This window comes from Camelus dromedarius, chromosome 7, assembly GCF_036321535.1.
Source record: "Camelus dromedarius isolate mCamDro1 chromosome 7, mCamDro1.pat, whole genome shotgun sequence".
Classification (NCBI taxonomy): domain Eukaryota; kingdom Metazoa; phylum Chordata; class Mammalia; order Artiodactyla; family Camelidae; genus Camelus; species Camelus dromedarius.
In genome coordinates this window covers 58,490,777-58,513,783 of record NC_087442.1, presented here as the reverse complement: position 1 = coordinate 58,513,783, position 23,007 = coordinate 58,490,777, and the positions used below count along the sequence as shown (strand labels likewise).

Below are 23,007 nucleotides of genomic sequence, written 5' to 3'. Positions count from 1 at the left end.
GGGCAGGGCAGGACAGGATGCAGAGCGAGAGGGGCGGAGGAAATGCTCTGTTTCCAGCTTCTTAAAGTGTTAGTGCACCTGCTGAAGGATAGCCTCAGACGTCTGGCCAGGTGACCTACTGACAGCTGTGACGAACTTACCTGGGGTCTGACAATTCATTAATCTTCTGCCCTTGGTTCATTCTTAAGGAAATCATCATCAATTTTGATTGCCACATCCCCTCTACAGCACATCTCCTTCATATCTTTAATTGCAAAGTCTTTAGAAGTACCTACCCCTCCTTACTGCCAGAGAGCATTTGATACTTAGCTGTGGATTCACATATATTTGTTAAATAAACAGTGAGGCAGATGGGATTAGCTGGAAGGGTCTCCGCCTTCTATTAAATACAAGGTAGATTTCATTAGGTTCTTCCACCTCGGGCAGAGTTAAATTTCTCCTTCCTCTGGACATACATAACTCAGTGTATTTGTATCAAACTTGTGATGTGATTGTATTCACGCTCAGATTGTCACCTTGTTGGTTGTGTCAATGTCTTCACCTTTTGAGTCCCAGGGTCTGCTCAGTGGATACCTACCATTAGGTAGATTCTCAAACATGTATTCAGCTCAGTTCGATAACTCATTACATTTGGTGGCTGACAAATTTCAATTTCAGAAAAGGACTGAGTTCCAGTCTGAATTTTACCACTAACTACTTAGATGACCATAGATGTGTCCTATAACCCCTTTAGATTTCTATCTTTAAAATAAAGAAGTTAGAGACTACCGGGAGTCCCTCCAGTCCTGAAATTCTAAGTACTAAAGTGATGGGAGTTCTGTAGAGCCATAGCATCAAAAGAGGGAAATTATTTTTCATCCCCACAATACCAGCTATCTCACTGAAACTCAAAATAATCTTGCAATCTGGATATTTTTACATTAGACCCAGTTAGAAGTAAATTACTCACATTTGCACACCTAATACTTCAGATTCAGGATGTGAAACCAGGTTTGTCTGGATCCACAGGCTGTTTTCTTCTCATCGCACTCCACCTGTGGAATAGAAGGACAAGAAGGTCTGGATTTCTGGATTGTTCCGGAGACACTGACAGAAGAGCACTGACAGAAGGGGCTCATATAGCCTCTCTTATTTTTCCCAAACATGAATGATTCCTATTCAGGATTAAGTATATTTTCTTTTCCAGATTTCAGTCCCATTCCTATATTGGAGAATTACCCTAAAATTAGACTTTTTTCCTATTTATTATCTACACTGAGAGTTTGAAAGAGGAGACTCTCCATTTTAAAGGCATTGTTGAACTGGTACCAGTACTGTCCTCAGAATTATTATGCAGAACAGGGAAAGATTCATCCTCAGAAAAAGATGTTTAAGACCTACTATTTCTTTATAAAATCTAAGCAGTGTTGCTACATGAAGCTAAAAGAGATCAGTGGCCCCTAAACACTTTAAGTACAAAGATTCCTTTTAAAATTGCAAAAAAAAAAAAAAAAGGTATTCTTGACCTGCCCCCACAAAAAGATAGTGTGCTTTAGTATCCTTTTGACTGAGAAAATATACCACCATGATAAAAATAAACAAGGCACCATGACTTCATAACACTCTAAAGTAAACTTGTATTTTATTAGTCACATAAGCACCAAAATAGAGAATTAGTAAAATTACATGTGCAAGACATACTCAGATCAGACTCCAGTCAATGATACAGGTTTGATACCCTTATATACTACATTCCCAACTAGTTCAATAACTGCTTAAGAATATAAATTCCCTAAGCACTGACCATGCAGTGGACACTAAGTAGTTGATCCGCAAAAGCAAAAATGATAGAGACTAAGTTCTAAAGTTACTTATTGCGCTAAATTTCTCAGCATTAAACAGACTTTGCTATATCCTATTCTATATAACATCTTAAACCTGAGACCAACCTGGGAAAGTAAGACTTCTATCCACATTTTACAAATGTAAGACAAGACTCAGAGAAATTGAGGGATTTAGCCAAACATACACTGTGTGAATTAAACCATAAAGAATTGAATCATAATCTATATAAATCCCATTTCCATTTCCACCCTGTCCAGGTAGAGGAAGACAGGTATTTGATATGTTATCAGGTGTGGTTGATGGTGCTCGGTATCTTTCCCTGGGCCCTTTAGAGCCACTTGCCATCCTTCAGGTTAGTGCCCTGGTTTCCCTGCCCTCCTCTTCCTGTGGGAGTGTTCAAAGGGAGACACTTCGAGGAAATGCAGATGATTGGAGGGAGAAGGCTCAGGGCCTTTCTTTCCCTGGCTCCCCTATCACAAAGCTCATCTCCTGAAAGCCACAGCTCCTACCCAATGACCCTCTCTGTTCCTCCTTTTCTACTGGTTCCAGGAACTGCTTCCTCCTCTCCCCTTTCAGGCCAAGCCCTAGGATGCTGGACCATCCTGCTTTTCCTAAACCCTGCCAACATTTCTCTAGGTAGTCCCAATTGGCAGGTGCCACCTGCTTCCTATCAGACCCCTACCCTGTATGTACTGAGGGCACAGTAGATTTAACTAGAGCGAAAAACAATTATTATCCTCTATTCTTGGATGCAAATGAAAACTAATTTATGTTGGCCTATGTTCCCACATCTCACCCGACCCTGTACTAAAACCTAACTCTGGGGAAAGTGCAGCCTGGGAGTATTCAAAATTTTCTGCTTGACCTCAGTCACTGAGGAATTAGAATAAAATCCTCCTCTGTCAGGTGAAACTTTTAGGCTAGCTTCCCATCCCCAAAATGTAATCAGCAACACAAAATTGTCCTTGTTCGGCCCTGAGAGCACTAATTAAAGGAAAATATTTAAAGTTCTTTTAAATATCAAATAAATTGGTTTTCCTCAAATTTTTTTTTGTAAGTGGGTCTCTTTTTCTAGAATAAAAAAAGCATAGTCGTTAGACAACTACGCGATAGTAGCTATCCTTGAGTATTCACTGACTAAAAAAAGTGCATAATAATAAAAAGCTTCATTAATGTTAATAATATCTTAAAATAAAGTTGCATTTTATTCAACCCATATACCTTTGTAAAATTAATATTTGTTGACAAGTAAAATATATTATTAAGTCTACAGAAAATGCCATAAAACCATTCAAATCTGTCAACCTTTGTCCGTAATTCCAAAGCTTCTGAAGATGCCGTGACCCACATCTTACATAGCACCAACTAGTTTACAAGCCATTTCACTCCCCAAAATAGAAAATGCTTCCAGAGCAGGGCACATGGTTATCATTTTCCTAAACACTTGGTGGGTAATGGGTCAGCAGTAGTGACATTGTTACTGTGGGCCCCACACTTGAGCTTTCCAATGTCTGTGAACTTGCCCACTCAGGCAGGAATTCAGATTCCACTTGCACAGGTGAGCTCTCAAGGTACAGGATGGAGTCAGAGTGGGACAAAACTGGAGCTGGATCCTCCTTTGAACCTTTGCCCTGTCCTGGAAATGACAGCTGCAGGTTTTTGCAGCAGCTAATAATTCTGTTTCTCTGCTGTTTAATCTAATAGTTATGATATTTTCAATCAGGTGTTGAAATGCAGTTTGAAATAGACCTTCGGCTCTTTCCCTCTATATCCCATACTTCCCTTCCAAGATCACAGAAAATCCTCCTGACACCAACATTTAAGTCAGCAGATTAAGCAATAATATGGAAAATTCTAGAAGTGCCAAGTTCCTTAAAAATTAGTCTCTCCTGATGCTATTTGTCACCCTAGAATCTGTTACTTACCCTCAGTAAAACAAAAAAAAAGGGAATATTAACATGGATTGTGTACATATGTGTTTTGAAAAACTACGAATTTCATAAAACTGGGAACCACCTACTCTTCCAATGATCCAATGAAACATTTATTTAGTCCAACATACAAGAAGACTAGTGGATAAAAGAGGGATAAGAAAACAGTGGTAAAGCTGAAAAATAAGAGTGTCTACTTTAAACAGTTAATAACTTACTGGAAAGGGCCATTAATCAGAATAACAACTGAGAGAGAGAATGTGGTGGGCAGTGGAATCCTACAGATCAAACAGAATCCCCGCTGCATCACATCACTTTCAAGTTGCATGACCTTGGGCAAATCTCTGATCCTCAGTTGCCAGACGCAAAACAGAGAACTTCTGCAGGTTTGTTGGGAGGTTTAGAAATAATGAGAGGATTAGAGAACTAGCAGAGTAGCTGGAACACAGCAAAAGGCCAAAATATGTCAGCTATTGTTATTACTGGACTTACCTTGATCCTTATATCAGTTACTACAGAAAGGACCCCGTGCAGCCCTGCTCACTCCTCCAGACCTGGAAAGGTGAACTACTCACTACTCTGACGTTTCTACAACTGCACCTCACAAGACTGGGGGTGGAAGTAACATAAATCATAAGAAAATACTTACCAGTTTGAAAAAAATAACTTTGTTAGATTTTATTAGACTAGTGTAACTTTCTGCTTTACATAATGTTAGCAGATGTAACTCAAAAAGCTCTGCAGAAAGACGCTAGTTGCACAACACTGTGAATGTAGTAAATGCTACTGAATTGTGTACTTTAAAATGGTGAATTTTATGATACATGAATTTTAGTTCAAATTTTTTTAAAAAATAATGTTTTTAAATGCAGCAACTGCTGTTATTTTCAACCTGAGAATGTTGACCTGGGAGTCATTTTACAAACACAGATTCCTGAGATTCTGATTGTATAGGGCAAGGTGGGCATGATTGTCTACCTCTTTTAAAAACAACCTTAGTGATTCAAATGAGCCAAGGTTAAAAAACATTGATTCGTGACTTGAAATCTTGCAAATTATACAAAGGATACAAATAGAGTAGAAATTGTCCTTTTTACAAAAAGACAGTTGTTATCTGGCTAAAGGGGTGGGATTCTGGGGCCATTCTTTTCTTTTTTATAATTTCTATTATTGGAATTACAATAAGGTTTGAGCAATGCATGTAACCATGCAAATCACACTTCTCTGTGGGCTTTCATTCATTTCGCTTCTGGAAGAAACATCTGTATGACATCTGGGAGTCAGCAAAGGGTAGGGGCAAATTCGGGAACCATGATGGGTACCATCCCCATGGTATCCCCTGGGCTCTCTTCATCCAGTTCCACTCAAAAAAGCTCCAAGGCACAGTCCAGTGGGAGGTGGGCAGCAGGGATATGGCCTTTCTAGGTGACTGAAATTATCCAATTTACCAGAGTGCCTTGAGGTCTGGAAGAGAGAGGTATAGAGGTAGAGTGAGGATGCTCAGCTGCCCTCAGCTTTCCCTATGACCTCCCCTAAAGTCCATCTTCCCTGCTCCCACCTCCACACCTGCTTTTCTGGCATGTGAATGCAGACTGGACATGACCTCATTTCTGAAAGGGCTTGTTGCTGCCAGGAAAAGTCCACCTTAGAGAAGAGGCTGGGAGGAAGGGGAATGAATACCAAGTATGAGAAGATAATGGGAGGAAAGTATTAAAGCTGTACCTATGTGCCAGATAGTAAGAAAGAAATGACTCTGAATAAAAAATAAGCAACAAACAAACAAACAAACAAAAACATCAACTGGTTCTTTATTTTACAAGTAGGGGAATGAGTCTCAACCCTGTATTCAAAGGTTGCCCAGTTTACTGTTATATAAGAGATGGTGCTTCTGTATTTGTTTGCATTTCTTTTAGGGATATAATCACTACTTGTTATTACCATCCTCTTCTACATTTTATTTCTCCCTCATCCTTTAATTGTAAACTCTTTGACTTTTCAGATCGACTCAAATACTACCTGGCAGACTTGTTACTGCATGAATACCTGAATTACTAAATGGTGAACTGGAGCAGAATAAGTGAGAAGAGTAGAATGTTCCCCAGTCACTGTAACAGATGTGATGAAGCTTTCCTGTGGTCCTCAGGAAAACGAATCCTTCCTTCCTGTGGCTCCCACTTCTCTTATAGCTGATGTTCCAGCCTTATAATATTGGTAACTGAGCTAAGGTAAGAGTCTCCTACCCAGCTGTGAGCTCCTAATAGTCCCCTCAAAGCATGTTAGCAGTGCTAGGTTAGGAAACTAGAATATTGAGATCTAGTCCCAGATACACAAATAGTGTATCGTATGTCTCTTAATCTTCTTGGGTTTCTGCATCTGTAAAACAAGAGACTGAAATAAACTTTGATGTTTCTTCTAGTCTTACAGTTCTAACTGTTAAAACTAAATAGATGTGAGCTACTTAGAGCATTTCATGGTAAGAGTAAAGATTAACAAGTGTTTCTCATCCAAGAAACCCTTATATTTACATTGTAAATAAGATTTCCCACCATTTAAAGATAATTGAGACTCAGAGGCAGGACAGGACTTAAACACGATCACCCAGTTATCCAGGAGTGTATCCAGGATTTGAATTCAAGTTGATCTGAACCCAGAGTCCATTCTCTACCCATCGACATGGCCTCTTGTCTGAGAGACTGAGCTATATAAGAGGACTGTCCTTTTTATTTCAGGACACAACTGAGATCCAGGTTGTGCTACATTAAAATATAGCATATTACTAAGTATGATTTTTCTATCAGTCTTCATTTGCATTTTTTATTGGCAGCTAGCAAAGGACCAGAGTTCCTGTTTTGGAAAGACCCTGTTGTGATGATCCCCATATTTCTCCATCCCTACTTCCCCACCCCACTTCCCCATCCCCATTCTGTCCCTCAAACTTTATCAAAGTTTAGTATGTAAAATTAATATGCCCTATCTTCAGAATTCATGGCCAGAGAACAGCTCTAGCTGAGAATATTAGTTTAAACAAGAGCTTTGACACAAAAGTAATTTATTTGGTATGTAGTTATGAATAAGAATATATTTTTCAGTGTCAAAAATCGAGCAATCCCACATGACAATAGTTGTATATTAGTTTCCCATCGATTGAGAAAAATGATACACCACTTAAAATTCAGCAAAGATATTAAAAGTTATTTTATTTCCTTCAGCATAAGAGCATCCACGTATATCTTGAAATATAAAACTTCACCTGTGTTCATGATGTCTCTGGTAAGCAAGGTGCATAAGGACAATTATAGAGTGATATAAGTAGAATGGAAGTGACAATGGAGGTGACAAGGGCCATGAGAGGTTTCTAAGTGGAGTGGAATAATCAAATTGACTTTTTTGGGAGCCAGCCTTGACAGCTGTGGGGAGAACCAACTGCAATGGAGAGCAGCAGCAGGAGGTCAGTTAGAAAGCAGAGAAGGATGTCCGCAGCTCTGGGATGCAGAGACCAATGGACATGGAGACCACAGATAATGCAGGTGAGGGAGAGGGGAAATCCAGAACGTCCTAAACTTGGGGAATGGATTGGAGGAGAAACCATGACAGGAAATAAAGAGTATCAGAGAAGGAGATATTAGAATAGGGACATTTGTAGGGTAGAGGAGGGGTTGGAATGAGTGACAGCACTGAGTTTAGTTTAATAGCTTTTAACGTAAAAATGACTAATCTACATCCATTAGGCAGTTACATGGATGTACCAGTCTGAAACTAAGGAGATCTGAATTAGAGTTTTAGAAGATAGTAAAACAGAGTAGTTATAGCAAAAGACAGGCAATAAGTTCCATCAAAGTTCTCCCATTTACTAACTCCATGCAATTGGGTAAGATTTAGAGACTTACTCAACATAAACTTCCCCATTTGTAAATGAGGAGAGTAATACTCAGAGAAGTGTTTGATGTGGGTTGAATGAGATAAGGCAGTTACAGAACTTAGCAAAGTGCCTGGAACTTAATAGTAAATTCTCAGCATATGTCAGATGCCATTTTTATAACATAGGTTACTGAACAGGTAAGCAGCACCTTGGAGATGCTGACTCTGGACAAGCAGGCAGAGCAGGTGCAGGCAAAACAGACTGAGAAGGTGTAGAGGAAGAAGAAAGGAGAGTCAGGAGAAGAGGAGTGGCCTGGAAGCCAATGGAAGAGTTGCAACAAGTAGGAGGATGGATGAGAATCATCATGTTAAGCAGAGCAGAAAATTAACCATTAGATCTCTTACTGAGATTGTCTCTCTTGAGCTGAACAAACAGTACTTTGAGGAAAGAAAGTGTAGAGGCAGTACCCTGAGATAGCATTCAGCTTTCCTAGAAGTTTGAAGGCTTAATTATTTAAAATAGATATATAATTATAAGAAAGAGAATATAATTCACCTTAACAATAGGAAGGGGCTAATTAGTGGTATTAACACAGCTGAAGTGGTTCTCTCCGGGAACTTTCCCCTCAGCATGTGATCATGCTATTATTTCTCTCATCTTAAGAACAACAAGAAATTCTTGACTCTATATCTCCTTCCTCTGTCTACTTCTCCATCTCGCTTTTTAATTGTCGCAGTAAAACTCTTCCAATGGTTGATCGAAGTTCCCCATTTCCAGTATTCCTCTATACTCTCCTACTCACTCCAGAAGGACTTCTCTCTCACATTCCACCAAAACTACTATTGTCAGAGTCATCAGTCACCCTCTCATTGTAAAATCCAATGGTCATTTCTCAGTCCTCACATTAGTCTACCTATTAGCCACATTTGATAGTTAATCCTTGTCTGCCCTTTAAATGCTTAACTTTCAGGATGTATATTATTTTGATTTTCCTCTCTTTTTCACTAGCCACTCTGCCTCCTTAGCTGGATCCTTATCACTATCTTAATCCCTTAATATATCCCTATGGCTCAGTCCTTAGACTCTCTGATTACTTTTTAAAATCTATACTGATTATTCACTCAGCAATCTAATCCAGTATGATGACCTTACAAAAGTTTACAGCAATCTAATCCAGTATGATGACCTTACAAAAGCTTACATGCTGATGATTCCCAAATGTATATTGTAAGCCTACATCTTTTCAGAAATTCCACAATACTACATCCATCTCCATTTCAGTGTTTTCATTTGAAATTCTTTTAAAAACTGTAAAGTTTTTAAATGCTTATCAACTGAATCAATGCTTATTAACCTGTTCAAGCATGTGGAGTCCTTCCTAACTTAAAAATTAAACCATTTATGTGGGACTGGTTGTAACTTAGTATCCATTGATAGCAAAATTTATAATGAAACAACCTACTATGACTTTGGTCACACATTAAACTTATATTTCATTAACCATTACATTCACTTGAAAATCATGTTATAGATGTATCGATTACATTAATTTCAATCAAGTGAGACAGCAGCATCCACATTCACCAGTTCCTTGTTATGTAATTCCCAAACAATCCAGGATCTATGCCCCACAAGCTGAAAAACACAACTAGATCACAAGTTAACTTATATGCATATCCAAATGTTTATGCCTTCAGCGCAGAGCCCACTATTTAAATTTTATATGGGTTGACACTTAGCCTAGATAACTGTTTCCTTGTTTCTCTTCACTTCAGTACATTACTTACAAGGAGTCTCTTTTCAAGCGTTATAATTCAGAATGGGAAAAACAGAAATCCTCATGTTTAGCCCTCTAGCCCTCAGTTTTCTCTCATAATTTCCAAAAGGTAACATCTGCCTCTGCTCACATCCTAAGTACAGTTCAAAGGTTAAATAGCAGAAGATAAAATTTAAGAATACCCAATACACCATTAAACTGCCATGATGTTTTGCTTTGTGATATTTTGACCAGATATTAAAATTCATTGCCTTTGTGTAAAACAACAAAAGAGCTACTAACATGGTGCTTGAAAGACACTTCTTAGAAAAATTAAGAAGGTAGTAAAATGTAGAATGGAACAGTAATGTGGAGAGACTAAAATCAAGGAGACTACTTAGGAGGTGACAGGTGATGGAGGTAGCAGTAGGGATGTCCAGACATCTCTGGGGGTAAGTTCTATAGGACATGGAGCCAAAAGGATGAGGAAAATGAAGGAGCAGAAGGATTCTAGTTTGACTCCGAAATGCCTATCTTTGTATGAATGGTGATATATTAACAAATATATGATATATAAGAAAGGGAGATTTGAGAGAAGTCCATGTAGAGTGGTGAACTAGAAAGAGAAGAGGAAATTATTGCCACAGTCATGGGATAGGCCAATAGCATCAATACTGGGAGTAGGGAAGACTAAAACTAAAATTGTATCATTGGACTGGAAAATGAGGGGACATGAACACTGGGGACTGAACAACAATTTTGACAGAACTGGGAATCCAGTAAGCCCTCTTGCCTGTATCCTTAGGGATGGCACCTGAGGCTGATCTCTAAACAGTCTTATGATGAGACATTGGTTTCTGATTGATGTCTTCTCTAAGGGCCACCGTATCCTATCCCTGAAATATGGTTGCTTTTGTCTTGAGTGGATCTTTCATACAAGGTGGTCATCACTGCGCCTAAAGGAACAGAGAGCTTGAACCTTATCAGGCTAATGGAAAAGCCTGAATACACTATTTTATGCCTAAGGATAGCTTTCATCAAAACCCAGCTCAAGATTTTTCAGCAACTATAATTTTCTATCAAGAACTGACAGTTCATTAGGGTGATCTTCGGCTTTTGACTGGTGTGTACTCCTTTCTTTCCTGTGATGCAGTTTGATAAGCAATGAAGTCTTAATATAAATCCCGAGTGTGAGTTTCATTTTACAAAACTGTTTGTGTAATTTGGGGGGATGCGAAACAACAGAGACCTTCATAATGGCAGAGGTGAAGTACAGGGCAGGGATGTGTGAGTTCAGGGTAGGACTTCTTGGTGCCTTATGGCAGGTCTTCCCTAAGTCCCTTCTGCATGCCTCCTCGTCAATACTATGGATAAGCTCTATTCCTGAGGGTTTTCTGTCCAAAAAGACTTTGTTTCAGAGGGAGGATTATAAACTGAGTCTGTCTAGTTACTCTTCCTGCTTCTTACATATTTCCTGTATGACCCCTTAAAAATGGATGGCCTGTTTATTGATGCTTTACCCAGCTCAATTTTCTATCAATCTTCTTCAGTTCAAGGTTTAAGAATGGTGTCCCATCCCTGCCAGATGCATGTTAAATCATCATTATCTTTGGGCTATAGCAGCAATTCTCAAAATATAGTCTTCAAAGATATACTTTCAGTAGGTCCATGAGGTCAAAAGTATTTTCTTAATAATACTAAGACATCATCTGACGCTTTCACTCATTCTCTCATGAGTGTCCAGAGTGTGAAATTTTATTGGTATTATTTCAGATTCCACATAACAACCAACCTTTAAGAAACTACCACTTGTCAAGTTTGGTGTGGTATCAAAGAAGAATATCTACAATTATCTAAAAAGGCTGCTAAAATACTCCTCTCTTTTCCAACTACATCTGCATAGGGTCAGATTCTCTTCATTTATTTATTCCAAACAACATATTCCAGCAGACTGAAAAAAAGAAGGAGATAGGAGAATCCAGCTCTCTTCTAAGCCATACATAAAAGAGATTCAAAAAATATGCAGAAAATGCCACTCATCACTAATTTTTTGGAGGAGAAAATATAATTATTTCTCATACAAACATTACATTAATATGTAAAAGTTTTATTGTTATTTTTAAGTGAACCAGTAAATAAAGGTTTAATTTTTTTCGCAGTTTTAATTTCTAATACTGTATATGTTGACACATATAACCTACATAAACAAAAGCTTGCTGGGCTCCTCAGTAATTTTCTAGATGTAAAGGAGTCCTATGATTTAAAAAAGAAGTTTAAGAATCATTGGTCTATGGAATTTGCTCCTTTTAAATGGTGCTATAATGTCCAGAATAGAGAGAGTATAATAGGAAAATAGAGACAGAAGCAAGATTGGTGGTTTCCTAGGGCTGGTAGTGACAGGGGTCACAGGTTGGGGAGAAGTAGTGGTTAGGAGGTGGTGTTTCTGGAGGTGATGAAAATACTCTAAAATTGACTGTGGTGATGGTTATACAACTCTACGAATATACTAACCACTACTGAATTGTAAACTTTGAATTGGTGAATTTTATGGTATATGGATTATATTTTAATAATGCTGTTTCCAAAAAAATGGTGTTATAATACTGAGTACTATGTGAAAATACAGCTTTTCTTTCATGGCTTCTGCAATCATGATATTCCCTGCTTCTTCCCTACCCCCAAAATCTAAAAACATACAGCATCTTTAGCCTACAGGGTAGAGAGAACATACCTTGTGGCATCTCCATCAGACTGCGTGATGACCTCAAGGAAGCCTCAAGCAAATCATGGAGACTCAGGACCAACCACATCAGGACTTGGGTGTGGACCAACAAACCAACCAGCCAGTACCGCAGTGGAAGGACCCTCCTCTGCATCTAACCACGCCCCCTCCCCCAGGTGTCTCTGGAAGTGATAGTCAATCACCATACCCCCTAGAAAGATCCATAAATATGTAGGTACACGTGTGTGGATTACAATCTGCAAAGGGAGAAAGTTGATCATGAAGAAAAGCAGCTTCCAAAGTCAGCAGAACGTCTTATCAAATATCCTAAGAGGTAAGAGCTCAAGGTTTCCTTAGTCTGCTGCTCTCCAGAACAAACACCGGGACTCCTTCAGAGAGTGTTTATGTTTTATTCTCCTGGACAAACCCTGTGATTGTTTTTAAACCTTACATATTGTATTGCATAAATAGCACAACTTCTTTCAATTGTAGGTAGTCCCCTTTAACTAGCCCTCTTCAAGTTTGTTGACTTGGGACCACAAGCTGTGCCCTCCACCAATCCTCCCTCTACCCATCCCCACCCCACTCCATATCACAAAAGCCAGTTGTAGTACAAGGACCAGGATTTCCACTACAGTTGTACGTGTTGTGATAGACCATAGGCTATTTATGCTATTTATGCAATACAATATTTAAGGTTTAAAAATTCAACAAATATATTTGGAGCAAAATGTCTCTTTCATGTATTGTATTTGACACTGTCTAAGAAAAAGAAGAGAAATGAGTCAAACAATTACAGTTAAGGCATGGAGGCAGGGGTGGTGGCAAAAGACTGAATGTCTAATAACCAAAAAAAGGTATTATTCTTCCCAAAATAGATGTAAACAAATGCAGAAGCTCCCTGTTTTATATAGTAATATGCCAGCAATATGATGATGGGTAAGATAATTTGGAATCACTCTTCAGCAAGTTTCCTAAAGCCTTCTTTTTGATCCCAAGGTAAATCCCTCCTTCCTCTGTGCTCCCAAGCACTTCTCATTTCTTCATAGTTATCATTCCATCCTAAATAATATTTATTTAGTTGTGTTGATGTCTAATACCTGGGTCGCACTCCAGACAAAAATAATTTTAAAATTCTGAATTAAAAACTCTGGGTAAGTTCAGGTATGGATAAATTTGAAGACCTTCCCCGGGTTATTCTGGTGTACAGCCAGTGTTACAAATTTCTAGGAATCATTATAGATAAAGGAAATATGTTTATTCATCATTCTATTCAGCAGTGCCAGCCCCATGTCCAGAATTAAGAAGATTTTCACTTATTTGTTCCATTCAACCCATTCAACATCTCATTAGCATTTGGAGATCAACTTTCCATTACTGGGATGACAATGCAATCCATTCAACATCTTGTTAGCATTTGATTGGCGATCAACTTTCCATTACTATGGATGGTCAATACTAGGCTAGGAGGAGACTCCTCAGTCTAGTCCCAATTATATAACAACTTTATGATGTGACCAGTAGATCTTGCGTGGCCTCCTGGTATTTTCACATTTGTGAAATAATGAACTAGACTAAATAAGGGTTGTGTTTCCTCCAGCCCTAGAGTTTTAAGCACTAAATAGAAGTCAGCTATTTGGGCCCAGGGTGCCGGGGAAAGAGAAATCAATATTTATTAATCTTTTCAAGTTCAATGCTCTTGTTTAACTCCCAATAACCTTACAAAATAGGCTTTGTTCCTACATAGAAGAAAAGAAAACTGATGTGTAACATTTGGCGATTTTGTATACAAGTTTTAGCCCAAATAAGTCCAACTCCAGAGCCCAATCTCCTCTCACTATACAGGGCCTCTGTATGAGGAGAATGATCTATATATGCCAGCTGCCCTGGCGATACTGCCAGAAGCACAGGTGGCTGCACCAGGATGGAAAACAATGTCCATCCCTTGTTTTCAATATAAGACACAACTGAAGACCACACTGCACTGGATACAGTATCATAATGAAATACCACTTTTTTCCCCTTCATTTCATTCCCATTTCCACAGTGACGTCTACCATAAAGGATAGATGCATTTAAAAGTTCTTTCCAATGAGCTATTAAAGATAAAAATTAATTTCCTCCCTTCTTTTCAAAGATCCTAGAGCTAGTAACCGCATGCAAACCCATGCCCACACCCACTGTTACTCAGCACAGATATGACCTTGGCTACTAGGTCCACAACCTTGAAACTACAATGGCTAATCACATTCATTAAAATTATTAAATTCTAAAATCCCAAAGAAAGCTTTTATGAAAGGATGATCAATCAAAAAGGAGAACCAATCAGTGGATCTCAGCCTTTTCTTACTTGTGAGACACTCTTTTTAACACCAAAAGAATTGAAGTGCCCCATATGAATGTAGTGGTACCTTTAAAATCTCATTGACTAAGAAATTCATAATGATAAAAGCCACTATAAATTTAGCAATACTTTGAAATTACTCTGTATTTTGCTCCTTATATAACATCTACATACATCTGAAAAAATAATCATTCACATACGTGAGAGACAAATCTGAACAGAAGATATAGGTGAGGCCAATTGTGAGTGATCTTGGATGAGTGCCACAGAGATTTGTACGCAACAAGGACTCAAGGAGCTAAGAAAGGTTTTTAAGTAAAGTGACAGAATCAGATTGATTAAAAAGGATCTGGTAACAGTTTGCAGGACTAATGGGTTATGGAAAGACTAGCCCAGGAAATCAATTAGGAAGCAGGAGATGATGTCAGCAATGCATTCTTGCCATGACATCTATGAACTAAATGCTGCTGGACATGGAGACCAATTTGACAGGGGAAAATGGGGAGGAAGAAGTCAAGGATGTTTCTAGATTTGGAGACTGTGTGGAAGACAAAATCATGAAGCAAAATAAAGGATACAAAAAGAGGAGGTGTTTTGTGTTGTTAAGTTTAGGGGGAAGGGTAGAGCTGGAAGGAGCAGGAATTTGGGAAGGCAACAGACCACAACTGCTATGATCACAGTTTAGGATACAGATGCATCTGTGTTCAAAATCCAAGTCTGCCAATTTCTGACTCTGTGAGCTTGGGCAAAATCCCTAACCATAAAGAATCTGCTCCCTCGTTAGAAAACAAGGATATTGATGTTACATCACAGTATAGACAAGACAGCACACACTTAGGGATCAGAGATGTGCCAGCACATGATGACTGCATGATCAATGATGAGTACAGCTATTAGCATATAGATTTTCAAACCATCAGAAATTGGTGTTGAAGCCATGCCAGTTAAACTGGAGAAGTGAATTTTCATCCTGAAAAACAAGAGAAAAATCAAAGCATAGCTCTGTGCTTTGACAGCTCTCTGTCAAGACTAGAGAGATAATCAAATGAGAGGGGAAAGGTGAGAGAATCAGGAGAGAGAGGCTAGTGACCCAAAACCAGTGAGACAAGACTTTTAACAAGCAAGGGAAGAGACAACTATCACCCCAGTTTCCACTGAGTATTGGCAACTGGGACTAAAAGTCAACCCTGGATTTGTAGTGGACGAGTCATCAGTGTTCTGAACAACATCAGTGCAAAGAGAGACATGAGGGCAATATTGTGGAGGGAGTGACTTTACCTCCATTTACAAGGTAAGAAATGTGTAAGATAAAAGAATGGAGTTTAAATTCAAAACAGGAAAACCCTAGTTCAAAGCAAGGAATAATCTAGCTCAATTACAAAAAAAAAAACAAAAACAAACAAACAAAAAAAAACAAAAATCCAAGGTGTGTGTGGGGAAAGTCATCCTACATACCTTTTTCCTCCTCCTCTCCCAAATCTACTCCATTAGTAAATTATTTTAGTTCTACTATCAAAATAAATCCCAAGTCCATTTACCTTTTCTCTGGTCTCTCTACTACTACCACTCTGGTTCAGATTACTGTACTACTAGCCACTTAATTAGTGTCCTGATTTCATCTCACTCCTCTGAGAAACAATTCTAGAATACAAGTATTTCTCACTTGTAAGAGTGCCATGTTGGATTTTGGTTTAATGTCAGGCCAGTATGCATCTAGTCACCATGAGTCTATCTACCTAGATCTGATCATTCTTGGACACTTGGAATACTTCACTTATAGATGGAAAAGCTGAAGTTCAATGACTTTAAGAAAGAACACATTCCCATGGAACTATCTGATGGCCAGCCTGTCCACCTGCCTCGTCATCTCACCTCTATTTTGCTGTGCCCTTTAAACCAGCAAAGATGATAAAGTATATTACAGCAGTGATGCAGGCTGAGGAAGTAAACACAGCATGAGAAGACTTTTCTTTCTGTATACTTGTTGGGCAAAACAAGAAAAACCAAAAATGATGGCTTACTGTGAGGTTATGATCAAAGTAAGGTTTAGAGGAAGGACCAAGTGAAAAGCTAGAGTTTCTCATTATCAGGTAGATGGGATAATTCAAGAAGTATCTTCAGAGAGAACAGTTGAAGAAAGAAGGTAGCAGCTATAATTCACTACCTAGGAGAAATTGCTGATCTCCAAGAGAAGGGTCCTCTGTTCATTCAGAATAGCAGAGAAGGGATAGGAATGGGTGCAGTTTTAAGTAAGCCTAGAGAACAGCAGAGAAGTTGGGAAAGGGTATACTTGAAGGACTCCATTTTCTCTAAGAAGTTGGCTAAGAGTGACAGGGTTGGAGGAAGGGCTTGCAGAGATTGGTGAAATTTTGGAATACCTAAGAAAGCAAATGGGAAAGGAGATGATGGGGAACAAATGAGAGGGAGAATGAACATCACTGAGGTCACAGAGAGGCTGGAAACCATTCATTTCCAGTGGGCAATTACCTGGCAGCCAGAATCAGAAGTGAAGAAAGCAGATGACTGGTTAATACAGATTAGTTTGCTTCAAACCGGTGCAAAGATGGAAGGATGAAAGGACAAATAAAATCAGATTTTTGGTGAAAGAGTCATTGATACAATGGAATTTAGGTTTGGGGCTGGGAACGGAAGGATATGAAAATATTAACATTTGCAGAGAAGGAGAATACAGAGGGGCAGAAGAAGTAATTATATCAATAAATCAGGCATACTGGGGGTGATAAAAGTAATGAAAGGTATATAAATGGAAGAGGATGGTGGAAGTGGGGATGATAATATTAAGGGAATTGATGGAGCCAATGTCACCAGCAAGTCAATCAAAAACTTCCCCAACTGAGACTGCTGTGTGGTAGAGTATTTCAAGTCATTCTCCCCAGGAAATTCTAGGCCAGGATGTTCACAAATTCCTGATTGATGTCTGGTTATTAACCCTGCTTTGAAAGACCCTTGGGATGCAGACATCAGTGACTCCTGAGGCTTGTTTACTGACACCCATTAAAGCCTGACTTCTCTGTCCTGACTACCTGACAAGGATCTCCACTTGAGCTGGATCCCAGCCTCATACGCAGCCTCATAGGAGCCCATGTCTCTATTCACTTTTGCCCAAATTATGGCCTTCCAAGAAAGGACAGAGGCACACACTTCAAACCCAGTGGAGGTTGACATATTCCAGCAGGAAGCAGTACTGTGATCTTTGCCAGTGCACCTACTGGCCAGAAAGCTGGAAACAATAATTATTATTAGCCAAAGCTGCTGTTAAACACTGGAAGCAGTACCTTAAGAAACTAACCAATGGTAATGGCTTTACTCAGACAACTGTCAATGCTGGTTGCCCAAGAATCAGCAAACACAGCCTGTTGATAAGATAAAGCTAGTTTATTGTTTACTGCAGGAAAAGAGACCACCATCTTCACAGAGCTTTGGCAGTGTCTCATGGAGGTGGGGCAGGGAATGGATGGCATGGTCAGAATTTACTGAGAATCTGAAGTTTAAGAGGATTAGTGAAAAATAGCAAGGCAATGATTTTGAGGCAAGGGGTTAAAAGAGTTATAGGGTGCAAACTTTCAATGCTTTCCATTAAAGAGTTGATGGGTGGTACTTTGCTACTGCTGCTGTAAAAAGTTACCACAAATTTAGTGTCTTAAAACAACATAAATTTATTATCTTATACCCCTAGAGGTCAGAAGTCCTAAAATCAAGGTGTCAAAAGGGCTGAATGGAGACCTGGAGGCCCTAGGGGAGAAGCCATTTCTTTACATTTTCCCGTTCTAGAGACCACCTTTATTCCTGAGTTCATTGGCCTCTTCTTCGCATCATTCTGACCTCTGCTTCCATCATTACATCTCATTCTTACTTTTTGACTCTTGTCCTTCTGTCCCCCTCTTACAAGGATTTATGTGACTAAATTGAGTCCACCCAGATAATCCAAAATAATCTCCCCATTTCAAGATCTTTAATGTAACCACATCTGCAAAGACCCTTTTGCCATGTAAGGTAACACATTTTATCTTGAAAAAAAATATAAGGTAGCTGGTTATAACAAGGGGCTTCAGGGGTTAGGACACAGACATCTTTGGTGAGACATTATTCTGTCTTCTGAGAATCTTCTTTAATAAACCATCAAACTCTTTGCGCTGGGCAAGAGATTCTGGAAAATTAAAGTTATGCTGATGAAGACAGTGGAACAGCAAAGTCATAATTAATGTAAATGCAAGATGTGGCTCTCAAACTCCATGCTGAGTACAAAAGTAAGATGGCTTTGGTTCCCACAGCCTTGGCCTACAGCAACTAAGGAAACTAAGATCCAGACATCACAATGATAGACATGATCTATGGGGTCCAGCCTTCTTTATGTGATTTAATTTCAGTATTTGCTAAGTGTCCAAGAGCCAAAATTGCCAGTGAGCCACTATGTCTGTGCAACTGGAATCCCAGAGAACAGAGGCTGTACCTTCAGCAAAGCTTCCAGTCTAAGAAAGCGTAGCCACAAAGCCAGGGGCACAGTCTAGACAGTACCAGAACATCTCTCCTCAGGAGACCTTAGAAGGTGTCTAGGGTAGGTGGCTGAAGGCAGCTGACAGCCTTAGGGTGGATGGGGGTGAGGGCACTTTCCCAGGGCCAGTGTATTACTTCCACAGCCAAATATAGATCCTTCCTCCTTGAAAGTCTCCATCTGTGGCTCTAAACAAGGCCTTCTGTGATACAGGGTACTCATCAAAAAGCCTTTTCCATTTGACTTTACCCTTATGTCTACTGTTGGAGAAATACAATCAAAAACAAAATCTCTTCCCAACCCAGAAAATCTCTCCACAAAGATAGAAGAGAAAGAAAATAATTTTATTATTGAAAAACCATTAAACCAGAATGGGATGTGCATTGCAGGCAACCCTGATGAAGAGTTACAAAGACAGAAAGAAATCTCACTCTTTTATATCGCTAAGTGGATGCATTACGTTCATGTCAAGATAAAACTGCTAAATTTATTGTACCTTTGTAATTGGAGGTAGGGTTTGCAATTTGGAATCAGATAACAGCGGAAGTTAGTTCCATCTCTTCCAGGAAACTGGGAGATGGAGGGTTATCTTCACTGATTTCAAAAAGATGGCACTCAGTTAGTTGTGTGACAGACAAGAGGCATTTGACTTTACCTCCAGGAAAAGGTCAAGCCCAGCAGCACACATGTCTGTTACCCTGCCCCCAACACTGGAAACCTGACTTTGGCCTCCATTTTAAGTGCCATCCCCAAACTCTGCCACATTAATCCTAAATTATCCTGCCCTTATTATAATCAGTGTTCCCAAACTTCAACCCATGGGTATATCCTTCCTTTGGTGAACTCAGTTCAAAGGCCTCCATGTTACCATCCTCCCACCAGGTATCTGAGGCAGAAAAGAATTTGTATTTCGGTGGAAAATTATGCACTATGTAGAGAACATTCCTTCAAGTTATCAGGTTCTAGCCCTGTCCATTGGCCTTAAACTCTAAGTTGTAGGTAACTGATGGACGTGCAAATTCTATCCTGTCTTGTCGAGGTTCAACTGTCTTCCCTGCCAATCTATGGGAAAATAATTGCCTCCATTTATGTATTCAATTAAATATCTTTTTGGTCTATATACATCTGAGCTTTTTTGACTTTTTCTTTGCACAGGTTATAACATGTGTCTGATTCCCTCTTGAGTGAAGCAAACATGTTCATTTTTATAACTGTATAATAAAGTGGTTAGAGTGTGTCATCCTAAAATATGCCACTTGAGCATAAGAACTACTTTGAGCTGCAAGTGATTGAGCAAAAGCAGACACAGTATAAATTCTCTGCCCTTTCCATACCTGCCAGAAAGCAGAACATAAATTCCCCTTGTGAAGGTGCCCTCCCCATATTCCACTTCCCACACTGAGAAAGGGATAACAAACATCACTGGAAATGAGATGGCACTGAGAAGAATCCACGTAACAAAACCCTATTGAACAACACTTATCACCCATTAGTTTCCCCCATATATTTCCCTTCCCACAGTTTACCAACCTTGCTAGCCTAAACCCCCTTTCCTTTGTCTGTACCTTTCCTACAAATGTATTATTCTTTGCTAAGATGCTATACAAGCCAAAGTTTTAACCAACCCTCTGAGTTATTCATCACTGAGTTTCTCCCACATATACGTGTACTGCATGCGTTAATACATTTCTGCTTTGTTTTTCCCTTGTTAATCTGTTTTTTGTCAGTCTAATTCACAGGGCTCCAGCTGGAGAAACTAGGAGGCTAGAGGGGAAAAAAATGTTTCCTCCCCTATAATAGGAATCATGATTTTTTTTAACACTAACAGTAGACAAAGTAGGAGAACCAGCCAAGTGTTTTTGCTTTCCTTGGTACAGATACCATGTTCCTTTGCCCACCATGCCCCAATGGAATTTGTCTATAGCACATAACATCTCTGCACACAAAACACCATTTTCCCTCCAGTTTACTGTTTGCTCTTCCATCAACTCTCAGTTCTCCATTCTTCCTAAATCTGCTATTGCCTTATCAGACAGCCACCCCTGGACTACCCAAGAGGACATTCCAGACTGTCCCCTTTCTCATTCCTCCTGGACCCACTGACACCATCTGCATTTGGCTTAAAGCCTGTTTTTTTTTTTTTTATAGCACTCTTGTTGAAATATCTGTAGGATAATCATAACCCAGGACTTCTGAGAATGAAAGGGAATGATATTAAAAATCACAAGTCAAGAGGAATAAGTCAGGACTGCCTTGGGCAGCCCAGGATGCATATTCATGCTGTGAATCCACAGGAGAACTTGGTTTTAGAATCAGATAATGGATGAGTGCCAGAATCCTAATATATTTAGACACGCTTCTAGAGCTTTTTAAAAATACTATACAGTTACCTGGATCTCATCCAGAAATGATGGTTCCATAGATCTGCTGTGGGATCACATCTTTTTAAAGTTTCTTAATGATTCTACTGGCCAGTCAGGGTGGAAAATCACTGATTTCCTCTCTGAATACAAATTTTTAAATTGTGCAAACATGATGAAAGGGTAGAAGCACATGGAAAATGGCAATTGTTAACTTGTTTAGACGGTGGATTCCATTATTGTGGTTGTAATGTTATTTGTAAAATAAGCAAAATGGTATCAATTATATGCATCTGTGTGGTCTGAGTCATTTTCTTCTAGAAATATCTACTTAGAAACCTGTGAAGAAGGCAAGGGAAAGGACAAGAGAGGGTAGCCACAAGACAAGACGACAAGCACTACCCACATGGTGCTCCCTACGTGCCTTCCATCTCATCCCACTCTGCAAAGTTGCAAACTACAGCAGGCATCCTCCACTGTCCAGCTGTCAGCTGATGCTCAGGGTGTACACTTCCTGGTAAGCATCAGAGGTTGCAGTCCGCTCTCTGCTCTTCTCAGCCTTCTATGCTTGAATATTTCAGACTGGAGGTTACATCTTACTGCAAGGTCCTACCAGGGCTGTGAAGGGGTCTGAAAATCTATTGCTACTAAAAAAATCCACCTTACATTAGAGATTGGGAGAAAGAAAGGATGGAAGTGGACATGTTAAAGCCAGATCTGTGAGCCAGGCTGTCAGAAAAATTCTGCAACTCTAAATCATGGAGGAAGATTTGGACGTTAGTCTCTCATTTCTTCCGAAAATAAAGAGGTAATGCCTTTTTCTACTATTTGGTGATTGCCTGCTTTGACCTTCTGCAAATAGCAGTATCTTTTATATTTGTTTATTTCCTTTATATTTGTTATTCTTTTGTTTACATCTCTTTTGAGGAAATTCATTCATTCAGCAAATATTTACTCAGACCTTACCCTATTCTGAACACAATGAACAAAAAACAGATGAAAATCTCTGCCCACTGGAGCTGACACACTAATGAGGATACTAAATATCACCTATTGTGATAATTATTCTCCTTTCTCACCCCTCCCCCTTTGTTTTAAACTGTTTGGCACATTATTTGCCTTGTTTTCCTCTGAACAAATTAAACACAGTATCTGGTAAAGATTTGTTCTTTAAGCATTTACGTTGAACTGATGAATGTCTGGAATAGCAGACTGCTTTCATTATGCATATAATGGATTTAGTGAAGCTTTCTCTTTTGTCTACAAGCAAAATGAATACCTCCCTCCCTTTGCAGTCTCAAGCTTTTACTTCAGCTGCTATCTGAGCCCAACTACATCAAGTTTTGTTTGAGCTGATGTCTTTGTCTCCACCAGATTGAGAGCAGCTTCTGACAAAGAAACTAATTAAAGTACCACCATATTCACTAGCACTAAGAAGACTCTCAAGTATTTATTCAGTTCTGTAGGGGAGCAAAATTTGCCATCCCAAAATGTGTCTCTTTGACATGAGGATTATTTCAAGCTGGAAACAATCAAGGCCCAAAAGACTCAGGAAGAAACCTTGACCTTCCTCCTAATGGCCTAAAAGAATTTAGACAGAAGACCTGTTCCAGGAAGGGAGGTATTACCACAGATATGTCGACTGAAAAGAAAATGCACAACTTAGAAGTTGAGAATTAAGTTTTATTCGGCAGACTT

General features: G+C 39.2%; 1 long non-coding RNA gene across 1 annotated transcript in view; it reads right to left on the bottom strand.

Moving 5' to 3' along the window:
* Positions 1-866: 866 nt before the first annotated feature.
* LOC135321753 (uncharacterized) overlaps positions 867-23,007 on the bottom strand; it is a 101,240-nt gene continuing 79,099 nt past the window's right edge. The window contains exon 4 of the long non-coding RNA XR_010381791.1: positions 867-1,034. This is a non-coding gene — a long non-coding RNA (uncharacterized LOC135321753). The remainder of the gene's footprint in view (positions 1,035-23,007) is intronic.